General features: G+C 38.4%; 2 pseudogenes across 1 annotated transcript; one reads left to right on the top strand and one right to left on the bottom strand.

Annotated features, from left to right (window-relative positions):
* Positions 1–1244: 1244 nt before the first annotated feature.
* LOC147513908 (threonine--tRNA ligase, chloroplastic/mitochondrial 2-like) lies at positions 1245–8197 on the bottom strand (annotated as a pseudogene). Its single transcript, XR_015215744.1, has 7 exons — positions 8068–8197; positions 7757–7903; positions 7487–7634; positions 5369–5621; positions 2334–2642; positions 1689–1889; positions 1245–1594 (listed from the first exon to the last, which is right to left on the bottom strand). The product of XR_015215744.1 is annotated as a threonine--tRNA ligase, chloroplastic/mitochondrial 2-like (transcript).
* Positions 8198–8581: 384 nt separating this feature from the next.
* LOC147513907 (mitogen-activated protein kinase kinase kinase 20 pseudogene) lies at positions 8582–9454 on the top strand (annotated as a pseudogene).
* Positions 9455–10966: the final 1512 nt, after the last annotated feature.

Below are 10966 nucleotides of genomic sequence, written 5' to 3'. Positions count from 1 at the left end.
GACTATTAATAATTAATTGAAAATTTTAAAGTTATTAACTTATTTGTGGTACTTAATTATGTCATTATGGTTGGTAATTAGTAGTATCTTATTTTGAGTCGTGTTTTGGCACTGAATCTAAAACTTATAGTATTTGGATGAGTAATGATAATTTGATACTTTCATGTATTTGAATTTTCTTTCATTTGTATTATTATTATTTTTATTTTATGTGTCTATTCTTTTTTCCACTCTTATAAAAAATCAAACTCCTTATATATTATATTATTTATCATCGGTTTTTACCGCTTATTTTACATATTATAATTATTATGCTTTTAAACCCGTTTTACCGTTTTAAACCCATTTTTTATGCCCCACGTTTTTTTACGCTTTTTTTTTTCCGTTTTTTTCCCGAGACATTCCATTTAAAATACGAACTAAGTTTTTTTCAAATACACCGTTTTAAACCCGTACCGTACTTGGTGACAATGGTTTTGGTAATTCGGTAAGCATGAGCACATTAAATCTCTACCAGGACTTGGAACAAATCCACAGCAATGCTTCCAAGAGTTGGTAACTTTTATGGATTGGGGCCTAAGGCATTATGATCTTTGGGCTTTTTCCTTAACAACTAGCCTGCCATTAACCTCCTAAGGATGTTCCATCAAGCCTAACCTGGAAGCTTGTTAGCAAAAGGTTTGTCTTTGTTCCAATATAGATGCACTCAGAGCTAATTCATCCAACAACGGACATGTGGAACACCAAATGAGATCGGAATCTGTTAAAGCATCCATTCCGCGAGCCATGTGGTTAATATGCGTAGAAGAATAGCTCCACTTCCACCCTTGTTCAATCCATTTTCTGGAAATCTCAGTTTGTACGATGGCAGCATAAAAAATGGAAAGCACCCCAGAATTGCATTGCTTGGTTGGTCAGTTGCAGGAAGCATTTAAGAAGATTGACAGTGACTATGTTAGATAACTTCAAGCTGATGATGGTCTTCCAATGGTTTACAAGTCTTTCATAGAGGTGAACGAACAATATGCGAATGGCAAACTGGAACGTTTCACGTTTACTAGTTAGTGCAAGTTTCCTTAATTTTGTTAGTGGATACTAAATGTGGCAATTGAGTAGAAGCATGGGCATCCTTGGTTGTGAAAGACATGGCTAGATTTGAATGTGAGCCTGTATTTTATATATAATTTTAGAAATTTCCTCCATGCGTTGTGTAGGACTGTAGGCTCATGGCAGTACAAGGCTTCTAAGGCTATAAATTACTTTTCATTTATCATGTGCATACAGAAATGAATAACAGGATGTATACCTTGATCACTTTTCAACCTCAACTGTTCTAAAGTGATATTCTGTTTTCAATGGCAAACTTGATTCTGCTAACAAAGTCGTCTATGCTCATGGTTCCAAGTTCGCCACCGAATCTTGATCTAACTGTAACAGAATGGGTATCCACTTCTTTGGGCCCAACGACTGCCATCAATGGAATCTTCAGCTTCTCAGCATTTCTTATGAGCTTTGGTAAGCGCTCTACATGAGAAACTTCTGCTCGAATACCATTATCTTTTAATGTTCTTGTGACTTGGTTGCAGTATTCAAGCTGAAAATGCATAAAGAGAATTGAGTGTCAAGATAAACAAAGGAACTTCAGCGTGAACTCATAAAATCGCAAATCAGAGTGAAATCCAACAAACCTGGGTGTCTGTGACCGGTAAAACACGGGTTTGGATTGGAGAAAGCCACAAGGGAAAGTCACCGGCATAGTGCTCTATGAGGACTCCAAAAAAGCGCTCCAAGGATCCAAGTATCGCTCTATGAATCATAATAGGCCGCTTCTTCTCTGAGTTCGAGTCAATGTACGTAATGTCGAAGCGTTGTGGCAAATTAAAATCAACCTAGTCACATCATGAATTGACATTTGTTAGGCCAATAATCCATACATGATCCTCTTGCAATCAACATAACAAAAGACGAAGACCACAATCCTTGATCAAATCCAATACCCGACTCTTGGCACACCCAAACTTTAGATTCTGAATGGGAGGAAGACCAAACACAGGAAGGAAGGACATGATTGAAAGACTCACTTGCCCTCCCAAACAAGTGAGAAAGTTACCACAATCACTCTTCTCCCCCTGTGGTAATATTTGGCTAGGATATGCTCTGAGGACCCTCACCAGGCAAAGAAAGCAATCTCGGGACTTGTGGGAGGCTTTGCTTTTAGATTGTTCTTGTAGTAGGACTTCTCAGTCCACTGTGATTTATTAATGAAAATTCATCACATTACTTGCTCACTAGCAATAGAGATTTCTGCGCCACGCTTGACTAGAATAGCATACCTGCACAGTTGAGCATTGCCACTTTCTTCCAAGGGCATCCTCTATCTTAAGATCAATCTTGGGACCATAGAAAGCACCCCCACCTTCATCAATTTGGTAGTCCCAACCTTTGTCTTCCAAGGCATCTCTAAGGGCCCTTGTCGCTTTTTCCCATATATCATTACCTCCAACAGATTTCTCTGGTCTTGTGGAAAGGTTGACTTCATACTTGTTGAAACCAAATTGTAGCAAGATTTCTTCTGTTAGATCCAACACACCTCTAATTTCATCTTTGATCTGATCCTCTAAGCAGAATATGTGTGCATCGTCCTGCAATGAGTAAAAGGTGCAAATATGTTTAATTACGTAGCAGTAGCATAAGCCTCTGCTTCTTATCGGTAGCGACTAGCATTATCATATACCAGAAGCAAAACTAATACATGCGTTAGAGAATAATATAGACGATGCACAAGAAAGGATGGGGGAATTACTGAAGCTTCAGTCTAGGGTTCTACGCCTCTGCAGGATGTTACTCACTGATATTTTTGACATTATAGAGAATATATTTACTCAATTTGGCTCTTCAGTCTCCTTAGTGAGACCAGATAAATACTGAGGAGCCTAGACTTAATCACAACCCCTTGCATCTTGTATAGTGGCACTCTAATGATGGAAAATATATTGTTCCAGCATAGCATATCATATGATATCTCTTATGATATGATATGGTATCATATCATATCTTGTCTGCTTTCCTTATTAGTATTATGTCATGAGTTGTAAACAGTATTATAAATACAAGGTGATGGGAGAATGAACACTCAAGTTCTCTCCATCTTTCTCCATCTTCTTCCTCATTTGTCCATAATCTTTTTATTATTCTATTATTAAATAGTGGTGACAAGTTAAGAATTACAACATGGTATCGGAGCAGGGTTGCTCGTCAATCAAAAAGGTTTAGGGTGGGTCATCAAGCCCTATAACCACCACATAAATCTGTCTAGATCTAATGGAAGTCTTGTCAAAGATCTAAAGAAGTCTTATTCAAAGTCGGGTGATTTTTATTTCTTTAAGCAATGCCATCCACTGAGGATTTATCTTTTTCTTCTCCTAATCCACCAACAGACGAGGGTTTGTTGTCACATGGTACCCAAGCAGACCATAACCCACAACTATGTATCACTACGGTGAAGCTTGATGGGTCAACTACCTAGAGTGGAAGACGTCTGCCGAGATGTATATTGGCGGAAGGGGATTTGATGATTACCTCACTGGTGTTCTTTCTAAGCCAGCTCCAACAGATAAGTCATACAAGAAGTGGCACCGAGAAAATCTCATGGTGAGTTCCTGGCTGATCCACTCTATGCAACCTTCAATTAACAAAGGTTTCATGTTTTTGAAATCTGAAAAGGAGATCTGGGATGCATTGAAACAAACTTATTCCCAGGAGGGGAATCGCAAAACTCTATGATTTGGAGCAGGAGTTACTGGATATTCGGCAGGGGGATTTGTCGATAATAGCTTATTATAAGCCTTACGAAGCAAGTGGCAAGAAATAGATCATTATGACGACTATAACCCAGTATGTGCAGAAGATGTAGCCTCTCTACATTCTCAAACTGAGCGGAGTCACATATTCAGATTTATTGCTGGACTTAACTCTCACTTTGAGCATGCAAGAGTGCAGATTTTAGAGAGGCAGCCAAAAACTTTGGCAGAAGTATATTCCTATATACAGGGGAGGATAGTCGACGTTCAGCTATGCGTGTCCGAGAAGAGACTCATGATCGATCTGCTTTTTCCTCCAGCACTACTCAAAAGACACCTTCAGGTTCAAAGAGATTTGGTGATGATAAACAGCCATACAAGAGTCAACGACCTAAATGTGATCATTGTGGTCGAATGGCCACACTCGTGAGGGTTGTTGGGGACCTACATCCTCATCTTTGAGGAACAATTTCCAAACACGGTTCAACCCTAAACGAGGTTCTTCTACACAGTTTGCAAATCCTACATCAAATGTTGGATCACAAGAAATCACAACTCCTCGCCAGATTCCAAGTTTTCTGTTTCAGACTTGGACCGACTTTGTCGAATGATGGCCCAACTTTCTGGACAGTCTTCTACACCCACTTCCACTTCTACATTTGCTCAAATAGGTATACCATCCGCATATAATGTCGCATCCACCTCATCCAACTCCTCCTGGATCATTGATTCAGGGCGCTCTAATCACACGACGGGTATGTCTTATGTGTTTTCTAGTTGCAATATCCTTTCTGGTCGTGGTACAGTAAGGATAGCGGATGGAACTTATTCCTCCATATCTGGGAAAGGCAATGTTAGGGCTTCTCCATCCTTGACCTTGGCCTCAGTCTTGCGTGTTCCAAAATTTGCCACTAATCTCTTGTCTGTTCCCAGTTCTGCAACTCGAATTGGAAAATCTCTGTAAGAATGCTGCTTCCGTTTGTAGATAAGAATATGGTAAGGGCAATTCATAGGCCGAAGTTGATAGAGCTCATCCTCAATCTTCATTTGCTCAAACATATTCTCTCTGTAAAAGTCCAGGTGACCACTGATCTTCCACAGATCCGCCTTTGCCACATGTGGAGTATACAGCAGGCCATAACCATGTTGAGTATGCATTCTTTTCCATGTATCTTCTATAATGTGTCTAACAATCGCCCTTTGGGATGCCAAAATACTAATCCACCACCTGCTTCATCCTGCAAAAGGACATATTCCAATGCCTTGATATCTTGATAAAAGAGATGTTGTTGTTCAGTAGAGATTGCAAATAACTATTGAGAATACTTGGACTGTAGTATTTTTTTTTTTTTGTGAAATATTTAAGGCAGACCCACACCAGTTACATTGAAGGACCCTAGCCCGAAGGCTCATCAACCCCGAAGGCTCTTGCCGATGTGCCATTTTGAGTAGACCAACCATACTGTAGAACTCCAAAGAATCAAATTACCATTACACCAACCATACTGTATTAATACAGGGAAACAAGTAATAAGCCACAATTGCAACAAGAGAACAAGTGCAACTACCTGTATAGAGAACAGATCAAGATCAAGACCAATACGCCTATGATCACGGCTTTTGCCTCCTCTTTAAAGTGAAGGTATGCTCTCAGCTGTTCTTCTGTCTCCCAAGCTGTGCCATATATCCTCTGCAGCATTTGGTTGTTTTCATCCCCTCTCCAGTAGGCCCCAGCAATGGATTCAAGTTCAATAGCTTTCTTGTTTATTTTCCCCGTTGAATCAACATGGGGACCAGCACAAAGATCCCACCATTCATTTCCTAGAAACGCCAAATAGGATAATAAGAGACATGCAGAAAGAATATAAAGGTAACAAAATGGATCGAATAACACGCTTTGATCGCCTGCTTACATAACAATTGTCCAAAACCCAAATCTAATAAAAATCAATTACCTAGCACTTTACAATTATTAAAACACGATAGCAAGAACCCCACACAAATTTAGTATAAGACAACAGAGAAACTGATCCAATCACAATTACAAGAATGCTAAAAACTTGACCTAATAATGTACTCAAACTCAAATCAATTCGGCCCCCAAACTAATTTGGTGAAAGGCTTACAACTCTTTAAATAAAAAGCAACTTCTAAATTGGACTTCTAACTAGACTGAAAACTCTCTAAATCTGATATGAAAAATCCCTAAATCACATCAGAAGCTTCTGACGAATTTTGAAAGAACATAAATTCTATAAGTTATATGTAACAAACAGGATTAGGAATTAGAGTTGTACGACCACAATATCAATATAAGGGGGATGTATGTACCACTGTACTTGTACCCCTACGAACGACAATCATTGGGTACCACTATAAGAGCCGGCCACTAATGAGGCGGGCTTGCTAGCCCGCTACTGTGGCAGCCCCGCTTGTCTACTAATGTGGCATTCGGGCATGCCCTCTATTGAAGCAATGACACTGCCCACTAATATGACACCCAAGTTATATATAGCAGGTCCGGAGATATGTCAAGGGATTTTTTCCATATGAAGCTTTAGGAAAGATTTCATACAAAGAGGGAAATATCTCGTCAAATAAGGAAAGGGTATTTTTAGCAATAAGATTCCTATAAATACCCAACAATCATTTCAAACAAAGAACTACGTGCATTTTTGAGACTTGATTCCAGAGAACAATTTGGATACGTAGGCAGCCATTGGTGGTACAGTCTCTCTCACTCCATATCAACCTCTCCAACAAGATCATTAGTGTGTTTGCGTGAGTTCTCACCCAAACAGGGGACACAACAAATCCCAGTAAAAAAAATTATCAGGTAAAAAATTTGCCTTGAAAAACGAAGTGTGAGCAGAACATAGAATTGTGTCATTTTGACTTTCCCATAGAACTACACAAATCTTTCTGAATTCTCAGAACTTTGCGATGATTCTTGGAGAGCCTCTCTATATTCCTTCTTTTATCTCTCTCTATCTCTTCTCTGTTTCAGAAGTCTAGAAGTCTATCTTCTCTTTCTCTGTCTCTAGAAGTCCAAACATTGAACGGTAGATTTCTATGAAAATTTTACTTCTAAGAAGAATTAATTTCCTTTGCTTTCACTGTTGCCCCCTATAATCCAATCACTGTATGAAAGATCATTCTGACAGCACATTTGATCCTACAATACGATAAGCCTTTGGCAGCCCTTGTGACCAAAAAGATGAACGCTGTTGGCTACCAGTGGTCTTACGCCTATTGTTATCCATGTAAAACTGTCCCACCGTGCTCCAGCTTTTCATAGGTTAAATCTGGCGGCATTCAATATGTTCCGTGACTTCCATAGATTGTTCTTCTTAGTTTCCAAGGGTCCAAGGGGAAGACGACCAAAAGTTCAATTTTAGTGAAGAAACAAATAAAGTGGCTACAGTGTTGAAGTTCACTCGGTTTTATTCACTACCATCATGTTAAGTGATTTTTTTATTATTACTTTATTTTATTTTTTGACCTCTCTCCATTCTACTGTGTTAAATAAGAAACTGAAACTATACAAAACTACTTAACCGGCGAACAGTATAAGAAATAAAATGTTGTTACAAACACACCAAACAAAATGGGATTGCATGAAATTGTGTTAGATCACATACACAGCAATAAACTGAGAGAGAGAGAGAGAGAGAGAGAGAGCTGACCTATATGATAAATGGTAATGGGGTCTTGGTTGATACGATCCAAAATCTCCATTTTGTAAGGTTCATTAATAGCAGATATTCTCTTCTCAGCTTCATCTCTAGAAATTTCTTCTCTAACTAGTGGTAAATTGCGGTTTATAATCCGATCCTACATATTGATGTAAGAAATAAATTCTCTGTACCCTGAAACAATAAGCTAATAAATATACTTCCTCATCAACTTCTTCTATATAATAAAAAAAAAAAAAATAGAAATGAATATAAAATTACTATCTCTTTCTTAATCTTTTTCAAGTCTTTATCCGACAAAGGTTCCATATCAAAATCATAATAAAACCCATTATCTATCCATGGTCCAATAGTCACTTTAGCCTCTGGAAAAAGCTTTTGCACTGCCATAGCCATCACATATGCACACTGCACTCACTCACATCATTAAAAAAACAAACTTTGGGTCACCATATATACATTACACCAACTCATTATAAAACAGTAACTAGTGCCCCATCCCCATAAGTAACAAATATACATTGACAGCTTAAACTTAGTATATACATGAACAAATAAAAGAAAGTGCTTACTGTATGTCGAATACGAAGTAACTCCTCAGAAGAATCATTAGTTGGAAGTACAACTGGTGAGTCATCTGAAGAGTTGTTTTTTCCCACTTGTTTAGTTTCAACTGAAGTTGGGACTGCTACTGAAAGTCCAAGTTTCTTCTTGGTTTGGTTCCTTCTTGAAAAGGGTATGAAGAGAGGGAGAAATGAGAGAGCTTTTTGAGGAAAGCGCTGCCATGAGGATATAATCTTGTTGAAATTTCGTGTTATATTTATTTCGGTGCTTTCTTTTCGGCTTTTCTCGCAATATTGACCAAAATCGAAATTTCAAGTGGCCATTACAAGTTCAAATAGGAAACGGAGACGTACATAATTCTTTTATTTATAGAAACACCAAGTGTCACCAACACAAAACAAAAAACGTTAACTTGGAGCGCAAGGAGAAGGTAGATAGTACCGCAGTTGAGCTCGTATATAGAAATTTGGGGATAGGATTCACGATCAGGGTGAGGAAAAAAAACACATATAGTTTTGAGAGATGGAAGAATTAGAATGGACGAGGGGAAAGAAACTGGGGAGTGGTGGTTTTGCCAGCGTTTACATGGCGACCACCAATCCAAACCAAACAAGTTTCATGCCACCTGTAATGGCTGTGAAGTCAGTTGTACTCACAAAGGCGCGTTCTCTTGAGCGAGAGAGTGACATATACTATCATCTTCAAGGCTCCTGTCCATATATACTTGGCTTTTTTGGCGATGATGTTACTATCGATAACGGGAAGGCATATTTTAATGTGTTTCTTGAGTATGGGCCGTTTGGATCCTTAGGTGATCGAATCCGACAGCAATATGGTAATTATCGTATTGGCTTACATGAATTTGAAGTTAATCGTTATAGTAAGGGGATACTTGAAGGGATTAAGTATGTTCATCAGAAGAACTATGTGCATTGCGACATAAAACCTGACAACATCCTGCTTGTCCCTACTCCATCAGATTCTGCTAGGGTTAACGTTGTGCCAAAGATTGCCGATTTTGGTCTCGCGAAGAGGGTTGGGAAGAAGGTTGAGAATAAGAACGAGGATGGCAGAATTAGCATAAGGGGAACTCCAATTTATATGGCGCCAGAATCAATTCGTTATAATGAGTATGAGCCTCCTTCTGATATATGGGCTTTTGGACTTGTTGTTCTAGAGATGCTAACTGGACAAAAACCGTGGAATTCTGATTGCGACACTCCAGTAAATAGTCTCTTGCAGCGTATTGGTTATAGTGATGAACTGCCGTCAATACCAAGCTATCTTTCAAGTGAAGCGCAAGATTTTCTGAAGAAGTGTTTAGTGAAAGACGTGGCGTTACGGTGGAGTGTTGATAAGTTACTCAGTCATCCATTCGTGACTCGTTGCTGGTGACTACAACAAGGAGGTGGTTAAAAAAAAGAGAAAAAAGGGAAGCATCCGCAACAGAGGTTGTTCTGCCTCCAAGGTATCTTCTGCTTCCTACTTGCCTTTGCCAAAATGGCATTCCTATATTAGTATTCACTGCAGTAGCAGCATACAATGGCACAAAGAGGAGAAGGATAACAGATGAAGTTGAGGTGGTGCTAGTCAGTAGTCATCCATTCCCTGGCTCTGACAACAACAAGGAGGTGCTTAAAGAACAAAGGAAATAGGAATCAACATTGTGGAATGTTGAGTATCCAAGGAGATGAGATGATATGATATGAGTGGAAGAGAGTTGAAATTGAGGAGATGATATGATTTTTTTTTTTTTTTTTGGCATGTAAACGTTCTTTTAAATACGTCAATGCTCAATTGTACTAATTCAACAATTCATTGTAATTTTAACATTAATACAATCAATTGGTCCTCTGTTATTTTTATTACAGGACCTTTTTGTTGCTAACTACTTGTTTTTCCATATTGTTCTTTATATTTAAAATTATGGATGTGTTGTCTGATCGATATTTTTAAAACTTTTCCATATTCAGTTAATAAACTTTTCAGTTTATAGTGAGTAGTGTTGTAGTACCCCTGCTTGATTTACTAGTCATCATCATAGATAACTGAAGTGTTTGAGGGGAGCTTAATACTTTCAGAATACTATCCATTGGCCAAGTCCCAAGAGTGTCTGCTGTGTTCACAGTAGAAACAAAGTTGTTCAGTGTGTTACAACTATTTGGAATTTCCTTTATGCATCTTAATAAGATTAGGATGTTGATGTGCCCACTACATGATATAAGATTCTGAAATATATTCAGAACACTCCCACCCATTCACACCATTTTATGGAATACCACTATGTAGGGTTGCTCTAGACGGAAATAAATTCAGCAGTCACTGAAAGTGGCAAAGTGACTAGATTTCATTCTCTTTATAATGTTGGAATTGAGACATCTAAATTTCATTTTCAATAACATCCCTTGACAGCTTTAATTACATACTCCACAATCAGACTAACTGTTTACGGATCTCCAGTGCAATTAGTAGATAGTCATTTTGTCCAGAGTGGTAATCCAATTATTCTTTAACATAATCCATCAAGTAAATCAAACAGTTTGATTGTATTGTATTTCCATTCACCTTGAACTAATATTTTTGAGGTTGTAGATTGTGGAAATCATGATACATTTCAGGTTCCTGCTGCAATCCCGCTTTTGATGAGTTCATTGCAGTGTTTATTCTCAAAAGGATGTGCTGCAAAATGAGGCTGCAGAGGTACAGAGGCAGAGATCCCGGTAATTCTGTATCTCTTGAGATGGCAAAACTTTCTTGTAGTTGAAGATTAGACTGAGCAACTTTAGGACTATACGTATGCTGCTGAGTTTAAGGAAAATGTAAAGTCATGTTGTTACTTGAATTTACCCCCATGGTTGTTAAAATGGTGGGATGAAGAAATTTAACATCAAATGCTGGAATGATAGT

This window comes from Coptis chinensis, chromosome 3 (assembly GCF_015680905.1).
Source record: "Coptis chinensis isolate HL-2020 chromosome 3, ASM1568090v1, whole genome shotgun sequence".
In the NCBI taxonomy this organism is placed as follows: Eukaryota; Viridiplantae; Streptophyta; class Magnoliopsida; order Ranunculales; family Ranunculaceae; genus Coptis; species Coptis chinensis.
Note: the sequence above shows the minus strand (reverse complement) of the source record. Positions and strands in the feature narration are given on the sequence as shown.